The following is a 10,893-nucleotide window of genomic DNA, read 5'->3' as shown; positions in this document are numbered from 1 at the left end:
ACCGAAATTTTTTTTCTACATAACCATTTCACCTTAATTCATCATTTTCCAAGCCATTTTCCTTGAAATAAAAACAATCCCCCATTGATATTCAGCCCTCATGGTTCGACCAACAAGGAACCCTAGAGAAATTGAATATTTCTTTTGTGTTTTTGTTGATAACCATGCTTAACTATCCCTAAACACTAACATAGTCTAAAATCAAATAATTCCAACAATAATTCCTCTTCCATACCCATTTTTCAGAATTGAATTCATCATGATAACTCAATATTCAACCATGGAAATCAAGAACAAAAGAATGGGTAAACTAGGTATCAAGGAGAATTAAAGAAATTCTAACTTACCTAGCTTGTTTCCTTGATTTCTTCACTTTTTCTTTGAATTTCCACCTAGGTTTTCTTGTTTTTCCCTTTGTTCTTCCTTTTTTCTTGTTGCTGGTTGCCTAGGCCGAATATGGTGAGAGAATTGGGGATTTAATGGGCTGATTTCTATAGAAAATAATAAAATAATCAAGCATGCCACGTGTCGCATGCTTGTTGGCCCAATTTTTTTAACTTTTTGAAATTTTCTTCTTAATTTTTCACCACAAATATTCTGGTATTTATCCAATCCTACCACAATTAAAATCCCTTAGTCTTGACAAGTGCTGGGGCAAAAAATTTACCGATTTGCCCTCGAGGCAAAAAAATTACGATTTTGCCCCTATACTCCGAAATGTACCGGAATCACATTATTTCTACTTTTCAACCTCAAATAACACTAATATTGATCAATATTAACCAAATGGGGCAAAAATCGTTTTATAAAAATTTTCGTTTAGTCCTCTAGTGGTAAAATTACCATTTTGCCCTTGTGCTCCAAAAATACCGAGAATCATAATTTTTCACTGCTAAACATCATTTTATACTCCAATAATCATAATTATATTTCATATAATTATTCTTGGTCAAATATGATCAAATCTTGGCTAAAAATCTCCATTTTATCATCAAATGGTAAAATGACCGTTTTGTCCCTAATCGGTCAATTTTCCTGATGGACTCCAAATGGACCTTGAACTCCGAATCACTATTCTGAGCCATTCTGTGGGTTTTAAAATTTTCAAATTCCTCTTAGAATTTCTATTTGAACTAGTTCAAGGCTCGATTTAACTTAGTTGTACTACTCGGTACAATATCGTCTTTTAATCGAGCTTGACAGGGTTTCACATAATCATTCTAAAATGAATGAACAACATCAACTACAAGACTCTCACAAGTCTAAGCACTAATCATTCTCAACACTAAAAATCAACTCTAATTTACTACTCACCTTGATAGCTTTGTGAAATTGAAATTCTTTCCAATAATTCTCCAAGTTATTATAAAAGCTTCCTCTTTCTCTCTCTAAACACTTAGCTAGTGAGAGAGAGTATGGAAGTAAGACTTTTCAAGGGTTTCAAAGTGAGAGAGTGAAAAAGCACAAAGGTTCTATGCAAGAGTGCATAAAAGCTTGAAAATTGGAGCTATTTTGAGAGAGGTTATGGAGGTTTCATATCAAGTTTCCATGGAGGATGAAGAAATGTGAAAGTGAAGAAGGAATGAGAAGAAGAAGCTGCTAGAAAATGTGAGAAGAAGCTGCTGAAAGCTGATATTTATAACTCAAGCTTATCCATTCCTTTTAAATTATGAAAGTGCCCTCAACTAGTTAGCTTATTCTCCTTTAACCCTTTATGCAATCTTTCTACTCTTTTAATACTAAAACAAGTCCATAATGGTCTATAAATGCTCGAGTTCACGAAACTTAAAAATTTTGACTCGATGTGAAAAATGACCATTTTGCCCCTATGGCAAAAATCATCATCATTTTTATTTCCTTTGTCATTTTATCCTTATTTTCATCACTCACTTATGCCTTAGGCCTACTTAGGCCTCAATATTGTTTAAAAACTTACCTTTAAAGGCTCACTAAGAAAATGACAAAATTACCCCTGACCAGTGATATCGCATCTACTTCTAGCTATGAGTCTATAAAGGTCAAGGTCTCACATTCTCAATGAACTTGGATCATTAGTGGACTTTATAACCACCTTTTAAGCTTTCTCTGAACTTTTGTTGTATTCGACTGATGAATTGAAGCATAAATGACAAAGGTAAAGTCACCATTATTAACTTTTAAAGATAACGAGAAAATATTAAAACTTTCCACTTTGGCAAACATCTAAGCATGACGAAAATTACTTTTGTTAGATGTATCTCTATCAATAATAATGAAATTACCACTTTTTTTAGCCAAAAATCTAAAAAAGTTCTCATGCCATAAGTGAATCGGAACGTTGTCAATTTGAATCCAGACATTCTTAGGACGATGAATTGGATATGGGGTAAGGGAACAAAACTAATTCTCAAACAAATCTTGCCATCTAGAAAAAATCATTTCCATATCTTTTTTATTTTCAAAAGTCACAAGCAGTTTCAAGTCCTGAATATATCTAACTTGAGCCTAGATATTTTCCATGAATAAAGTAGATTCCACCCCTCTTGGAACAAACTCTTTAATAAGAGTGCGAATAGCATTTCTTTCAACCCATTCCATATAGTCCCATGGAAGTTCACCAACCCATTCAATCTCTACAAAATTTTCCAAATCAGCGACCTTTAAAGGATTTTGAGAACATGTAAGAGCTTCACACTTCTCATGCTCTTCCTTATTGACCAACACATCTTTATATGACTTCAGAGTGGAGATAATGGCTCTAATCTTCTTTTCATCATTTTTTTGAGACAGAACCTCACCTTTCTTGACTTTGTTTTCTTTTCTTCCTTTTGCAGCCTTAACCAAAAATTTCCTCCCATCAGCTAATCTTCCATTTTCCCCTAACGATAGCAAAGTCCACCTCCTTTTTAGTTTAAAATCAAACAAAAGCAAACCTAACTTTTGTTTGTTGAGGAGGAACACATCCAAAACCTTCCCATACTCTTAAAAAATAGCCTTTAAAGCATACCAAGGAACTTGATCACTAACATTATCAATAAAAACAGACACGAAATTTTCCCTCCAATTATCAATAACTCTATTAACTCTATTACTTCATCTCCTTTTTCCTATACTCCTATCACTTGAGATCCTTTGCCGTTGAAATCCCCTAAACTCTCTCATTCTCTCTCTACCTCTTTCTCTCATTTTCTCTCTACACAAATGAGCTAATCTGTTAAAAAAAAGTAGCATAGCAAAAGTTTTGAAAAATTATCAATAAAAATCACACAATATCTTTTTCTTCCTATAGAAGGTGAGTTATATAAATCTTATACAAAATTATGCATCAATTCAAACATCTTGGAACAACTTCCATCATTAGAAAATAATTTTTTATGATCTTAGTTAGAATGCAAGCGTTGTAATTTTCTAAATTTTTATCAAAGTAAAATTAAAAATCTTTATTGAAGAGATTTGTTTTCCATAATGGAAACTTGCACTCTTTTTTTTCTTGAATTTTTGGGTATTAGTAGAAAGTTTTCTTCTTGGTGGGTTTCCTAGACTATCCTTCCTCCATCTCATGAACATTTGACACTTGAGTCTTTTGTTATTTTGTCATGTTTCTTATGTTATTGTTATTCAATTTGAAAATGACACACGAGCTTTTCAAGAGAAAAATTTTCATTTCTATGTATTAATGATCTTTTCAATTTTAACAAATTGATTCAATGTAGGATTATTATTAATCATAACAACATAATTGATCAAAAGACTTAATCCATGCCAAATTTCTAAACCTAAACTACTCCTCCATTGAAATAAGAACTGCAAGATAATTACACAACACTTGCATCAACTTGAGTTCTTATTTGGTTATAAATTTCTAACCAAGATTACATGAAACATGAAAATTCATCAAGACTACAAATTCCTATATTGCTATTCTCTCTCATCATGTTTGCTAAATTTGGTTGGTGTATCAAGATTAAAAACAAAATAAAAAAAAAAACTTAATGTGTACATAGTTGATATAATATAAGAGCATTTTATGATATATATGTATATATATGGAAGAATTCAACTTGCTTCTATCAAGAGGTAACAGGAATTTGCAAACTTAGATAAGTAAAATGCAAAACATCTTTAATGAATTGAACAGCTTCCCAAACCCTAACATTGTAAAACAAGGATTAAATTAATTTATCAAAATTCAAGAACTTTATTTTCTACAACTTGCAAGCAATCTACGAATAAAAAAGGATAAAGATAACTTGAATATGGACCCAAAATATGTATTTCAACAGTCTTAGCCTTGAACCTAGAAGAAAATATGAGTTTTAAAAGAAAGTTTTCTTTGATGGAAGTTATATACACTATATATGGATAACAATGAACAAACTTATTACTTACCATAATAAGCCCTCCTAACATTGTTTAAATACTTTATTTTGATCTTCTTAAGTATGGAAACAACATCCTTCATATCTTTCCATTCTTCAGGTAACTCAACTGAGCAATCCAAAGCTAATTTCATAATAGATGATATACAATTTGCTTTAGCCATCAAATGTTCTTCCTCATTTTGCAATAAATTGGAATCAATAGCACCAATTGTTCCAGTGTATAATGACTCTTTCACCCATTGTTTCATACTTGTTTCTCCAACAAAAATTTCATCCATGGGCTTCTTTCTTATGAAAGTTTCCATTAATAAAATACCATAACTATAGGCATCACTTTTTACTGAAATAATTCCAATTGATCCATATTATGCATTTTCAACATAATTAGATTATTAAAATGATGTCATCCTATTATTGTGGTGTCATTAATTTTAGATAGGATGAATGGTAATGTATCTATAAATGCAAAAATAGAAAAATTGAATAAGAAAATGATATTATTTGGTGCCATATATCCAATAGTTGCTTCATAGATTCTACATCTCCCAACAATTTGGCAATGCCAAAATCTCCCACATGTGCGACCATGTCTCTATCAAGTAAGACATTACTTGGTTTTAGGTCACAATGGATTATTTGATTTAGATGTCCCAAATGGAGGTATTCTAATGCTGATGCAACATCTATCATTATATTGATTCTTTGAAGGATATTTAAGAAACGACGGCTAGAATATAACCATTTCTCAAGGCTCCCATTAGGCATGAATTCGAGCATTAAGGGTTTGAAATCAATACAGGAGCAATAATTAATCACCTTGACAAGATTACGATGAAGTATATTTTGCATTACTTCACATTCAACATCAAAACTCCTAAATGCTCTTTCTAATTGCAAATTAAAAACTTTTATTGCAACATTTCTCCCATTTGAAAGTGTTCCTTTGTATACATATCCAAAACTTCCAAAGCAAGCAAGTTGCCTTCATTGAATTTATCAGTTGCTTGTTGAAGTCGATTATAAAGATTTCTACTTCATATTTCCAAAGTTAAACCTTCATTAACTGAAAGATTTCTATGTCTATTATGGAATTTTTTTTAGATGATAATGAAGGTAAGCATCACTATTATTGAAGCAATTATTGGTAAAACATACTTCAAAACATGCATTGGGGTTGTCTGCAATAGTCGATGAGTGTTATTTTTGCAAAAAGGGACTTGTAGTAAAGGTGAACCACAAAGTGCATAATTCTTCATGAATGATTTAACTGTGAAGTTTCGAAAGCGTCCTTTAGTGGGGATCTCTCTTTCAAATCTATTGAAAGCCACATTAAAGTATTTGAGATAAGAAAGTTTTTCCAAATACTTATGTATAATTGTAGATAAATTGTTATAAGAAAAATCTAAGGTTTCCAAATTTATCATGACACCCAATGATTGAGGAATAGGACCTTGAAGTCTATTGCTAGATAAAGATAAAATTTGTAGATAATTGAGACCTTCAATTGTGATTGGCATATCACTTGATAATAGATTCCAAGACAAATTCAAATATGTTAGTACCTTCACATTGCCAATATTTAGTGGAGGCAAACCATTAAGATAATTTAAACACAATTCTACTTCCAACATATCTTTTAGGCTCCAAAAGATGGACGGTATTGTTAAATGCAATTTGTTGAAATCCAAGTATAACTTTCTCAAAGAAGTCAAATCATCAAAACAAGGGGGTATAGGTCCTTGAAGCATATTTCCACTCAATTTCAATTCAATCAGTCTTTCCAAACAACAAACATTATAAGGAATGGAGCCTTGTAATTTATTATCATCAAGATACAAACCTTGGACATTTTATAGCCTTCCTATTGTTGCTAGAATAGATCCACTAAATTCATTTTGCAAAAGATTTAAAACTATAATGTTACTTAAGCAACTAATTTTCATGGAAATGGCACCTTTAATTTTGTAGTCATTGGCATAGAAATCTTGAAATGATACAGAGAGATTCGAGATAGAAATTAGAAAAATGCCATTCAATGGGTTTGATGATATCCCTAAGGCCTTTAGATTCTTGAAGTTTGCCAAAGAAGAAAGAGAGCTCCATTCATTGTTTCAAGTTTTGGTGGTTAAACTATTCTACCAAAGCGATAGCACCTCAAGGAAACTTACATTTCCAAGTGTATTCGGAATGAGACCAGAGAACGAGTTTTGATTCAAGTATAGTTTTTTGAGTTTTGAAGCATTAGAGAAACAATTAGGAATGTTTCCACTGAGATAATTACCCCATAGGAAAAGCAACTCAAGATTTGAATCTAAGCTCATGCATTGTAGTTTACCTTAAAAGAAAAAAAAAGATTAAATTATTGCACGAAAAAAAATTTGATGCATAAATAAATTTTCAATTATTCTATTTTAGAAAATGATGCGCCCATAAATTTTTAGTTAAATAGTACACAAATAAAGTAAAAATAAAATACTTCGCAGTTAGTTGGAAACCCAATAAAAGTTAAGCGCATTAAAACTTAGATTTTAGAGAGTTTCATGTTACATTTATGGTTATTCATAAGAAAATATATCATTTAAAATGTTGATAAAAATTTTATGAATTCTATCAAATTTGTAATATTTACATAACATATATCATCTCTATTATTAAACTCATTCATTTGAATATAGGAAGTAACCTTATAACCTATCTATTTCGATATAATCCTCATTTTTATTTTTTATTACTTCTGGATTTGTACTCTCTAAATTTTTCATAAATTTTTTTTAATTATAACAGAAGTTACATTATATATACTTAATGCTTGGACTCAATGTTATAGCGAAAACTTATTTAAAATCCTTATAAATCTCTTAATAGTTTTGCTTGAGCAATTTTTTATAAGTGTTAAACTTAGTGGGTGTTTGGTTGAGCTTATAGAAAAGTTTGTCTACTCCAAACCAGAAATAAAGTGTTTGACTATCAAAATTTTAAAATTTTAAAATTATGTGGGATGTCCAGTTGAATTTTTAGATGAAACTACAAATCAAAACTTTCATAAGGAGTGCTAGTGTGTAGTAACAAATATTTAATGAAAGTTCTCTATATTCTAACTTTATCTTACAATAATTCCTAAAAATAAAATATATTTATTAAAAATAAATTAAAATATCATCAAATAGTTTTTTATATCCTATAGTTATTCAACATTTTGTTTGTCAAACGTTATTTTTTTTTTTACAACATTATTAAAAAGCCTCTAATTAAGCCAAATAGGTTCTTAGTGGTATGAAACTATATCAAGCAATCTAAAGTTTTAAAGGGAGTTGCATTTTTTAATACTACAAAAAAAAAATCAAGTAAAAGAAAATTGAGAATTAAGACCACAAAGTAAAAATAAAAAGGTGATGACAATTTAAAAAAAATGTTGCAAAAATAATGTAAGAAAAAAATAAGCCAAACACTTGGCTATCAAGGGAAGAAAACGTAAATCTCCTATCCCAAAATTGAGTCCAAAAGTGCAAGGTTTGTATGATATTGATTTAAGGGTGAGGGAGGTATTAGATACAAAGAATAAAGAATGGGAAAATCATAGACTGGCTAATATGCAAGTTACGACCTATGTGAGAGAAATTGATTATGAAGGTGATGTTGAGTAGGTAGATGATATTGTGTACAATTAAAAAGGAAAGAGGAAGACCATGAGGGAAGAAAAGTCAAGCAAATAAAATAAAAAATTATGTTGAGGGTTGTATTCTATGTTGTAGAAAAAATTTGAGAGGTGTGGTTAAAGAAATAAATTAAGAATATGATCAATTTACACATTCAAATCTAAATCTGATATAGGCTAGGAATGGAATTCATGAACTCTAAAGCTAAACAACTGAACACTATGATGTCCTTGGAAGATAAAGAGACAAAAGTTGAGGGTCACTAATAAGTGCATTTTGGTTTGTGTACAGTTAGATTGTTCTTATGATTATGCTAACACTGAACATAAAAGGATTGTGTAAAAGAGAGAAGTAAAGGGTTGTAAGGCGAACAATAAGAAAGGAAAATCCAGATGTTGTCTTTATTTAGGAAATAAAGCTGAAAAGTAAGTTAAAGTGTGTGTTTGAGTCAATATGGTGTAAGGATAGAGTAAATGGATGTACTGTGGAATCAGAAGGTTAATTTGGAGGTTTGATAATGATATGGCAAGATGACTATTTTAGTTTGTAGCAACAAATTTTGAATAAGCATTTTATTTTAGTAATTGGAAGGGGATGTGGGATATTTAGAAGATATAGGTTATTGAATGTCTATTCAACATATGATGAGACTCAAAGAACAACTTTTTAGGAGAACTTACTACAAGAAGTACAAAGTAGAGATGTCAAGTGGTATGTGGGTAGGGACTTTAATTCGATCATGAAAGAAAAACAAAGGTGGGTGAGTGTAATGTTACAAGGTCAGCAAACGTATTTGTAAATTTTATACAGGATGAAGCCTTAAAAGATTTACCAATTGTTGGCTTCATTAGTTTTTGATGATAATAAAACATTCCCATTCATTTGTGTCTAATATTTCTACTTGAATGTGCAGGATAAAAATTATATGCCAATGATAGATTAATCATTCAAAGGCACATATCAAAAATCATATGAATAAGAAGTCATAATTGATCAACAAAACAGAAGCCCCTTAGTTGAATAATGAAGTATATTAGTTGGTTAAAATTCAAATCAAAAGTTGGTGGGGCTCAAGTGGAATGAAAGAAAGAAACAACTTAGATGACTAAGAGCCTACTGCCAAAAATCTGGATTTCAAGACAGAAATAACTTAGTCTACCAAGAAGTAAGTTAGTCGACTAAGTGCTCACTGCCAAAAACTGAGATCAGAAGATAGAGATGACTTAGTCGACTAAAAACATAGTTAGTCGACTAAGAGCCTTCTGTCTGAAAATTTGAATTAAGCACTAGAAGACAAATTAATAGCCAGAATTGTTATCAAACTATTTCTAACGGTCATAAACTGCCTAACACCCATTAGAGTTGTTTCTCTAAGTATTTAAGGGACTTCTAACTGCCAAAAAACCAATCGAAGGCTTCCAAGAACTAAAAGAACTCTAAAACTAGACAAAACTCTCTGCATTCTTCTGCACTCCACGTTTATCCTTGTAAAAGATTCAAGCACTTCACTTTGTACCACTTAGATTAAGCAGTGATCATAGGTACACCTTTATTTCTCTTCTCCTTGTAAACTTAGAGTGTGTGAGATACTCTAAAGGAATTTATTCAAGTTAGGATTGCTTGATTGAGTGTATAGGTTCTAACTTAGCCTAGAAAAGTTAGTTTGGGTTTTTGTTGATCATATTAAAAACCATTGTGAAAGGTTTTGGCTGAGCCTAGTAAAAGCCATTGTAAAGCTTGGTAGAAGCTTGTGAATTTCACCGTTCATAGTGGATTGGTTTAGAAAATCCTTAGTTGAACAATCAAGGTAGTGGATGTAGGTCTTGGACTGAACCATTCTAAATTCTGGTGCATTGTCTATTCAGTTTTTATTTTTATTCCTACCTATATCTTTCCCTCTTCTTGCTTCAGACTTCTAATTGTTAATTTTCAACTTGCATGAAATTAGGAGCCAATTGGTGCAAGAGCCAAATTATGCTATTCACCCCCCTCTAGAACATTTACTTGGGACCAACAGTTGGTATTAGAGCCTAATCCGCATTCTTAAGATCTAACACCCTTTGGAAAGATCCAAATGGCTTTTTAAAAGTTAGTAGTTGCTGAGGGACAATTAACAAATAAACCACCTCTGTTTGATGGCTCAAATTATCCTTATTGGAGTATTAGGATGTCAATATATATTAGGGCAATTAATTATGAGATGTGGAACGTCATAACTGATGAACCATTCATTCCCTCTACTCTAAATGTAGTGACCAACGAGATGATCCCTAAGACAAGGTCTGAATGGACAAAGGCTGAAACCAAAAGAGTCTAAAAAAATTTTAAGGCAATCAATAAAATACATTGTGCTTTAACTCCCACCGAACTCAACAAAGTATCAAGCTGTACCACAACAAAACAGGTGTGGGATAAACTAAGGATTATCCATAAAGGGACTCCTCAAGTTAAGGAATCCAAAATAGCCATCTTGACCCACAATTATGAAATGTTTAAGATGGAATCTGGTGAAGACATCACCAGCATGCTAGATAAATTCACAAACATCACAGACAAACTTAGTCAGCTAGGCAAACCAGTCCCCGAGCATGAAATTGTTAAAAGATTTCTTAGAAGCCTACCCAAAAATTAGAAGCCTAAGGTGATTGTAATTCGTGAAGCCAACGACTTAAATGTTATAACTCTGGATGAAATTTGTGGTTCTTTCCTTACTCATGAGCTAGAACTCAAGGAAGAGGAAGAAGAAGATAGGAAGAAAGCTAAAGAAAAGAAGAAAAGCATCGCCTTAAAAGCTAGCATTCTTGAAGAAGAACTAGAAAATCTATCCTGTGATGATGAAGAATTAGCATTAATTGTAAGAAGATTCAAAAAGCTTA

The 10,893-nt window shown here is 31.4% G+C and overlaps 1 pseudogene; it reads right to left on the bottom strand.

The window, feature by feature from the left end:
- Positions 1–2,484: 2,484 nt before the first annotated feature.
- Positions 2,485–6,682, bottom strand: LOC148761268 (uncharacterized; annotated as a pseudogene).
- Between the last annotated feature and the right edge of the window lie 4,211 nt (positions 6,683–10,893).

This window comes from Theobroma cacao, chromosome 8 (assembly GCF_053813885.1).
Source record: "Theobroma cacao isolate CCN51 chromosome 8, ASM5381388v1, whole genome shotgun sequence".
Classification (NCBI taxonomy): domain Eukaryota; kingdom Viridiplantae; phylum Streptophyta; class Magnoliopsida; order Malvales; family Malvaceae; genus Theobroma; species Theobroma cacao.
This window is presented reverse-complemented; position numbering and strand designations above follow the sequence as displayed.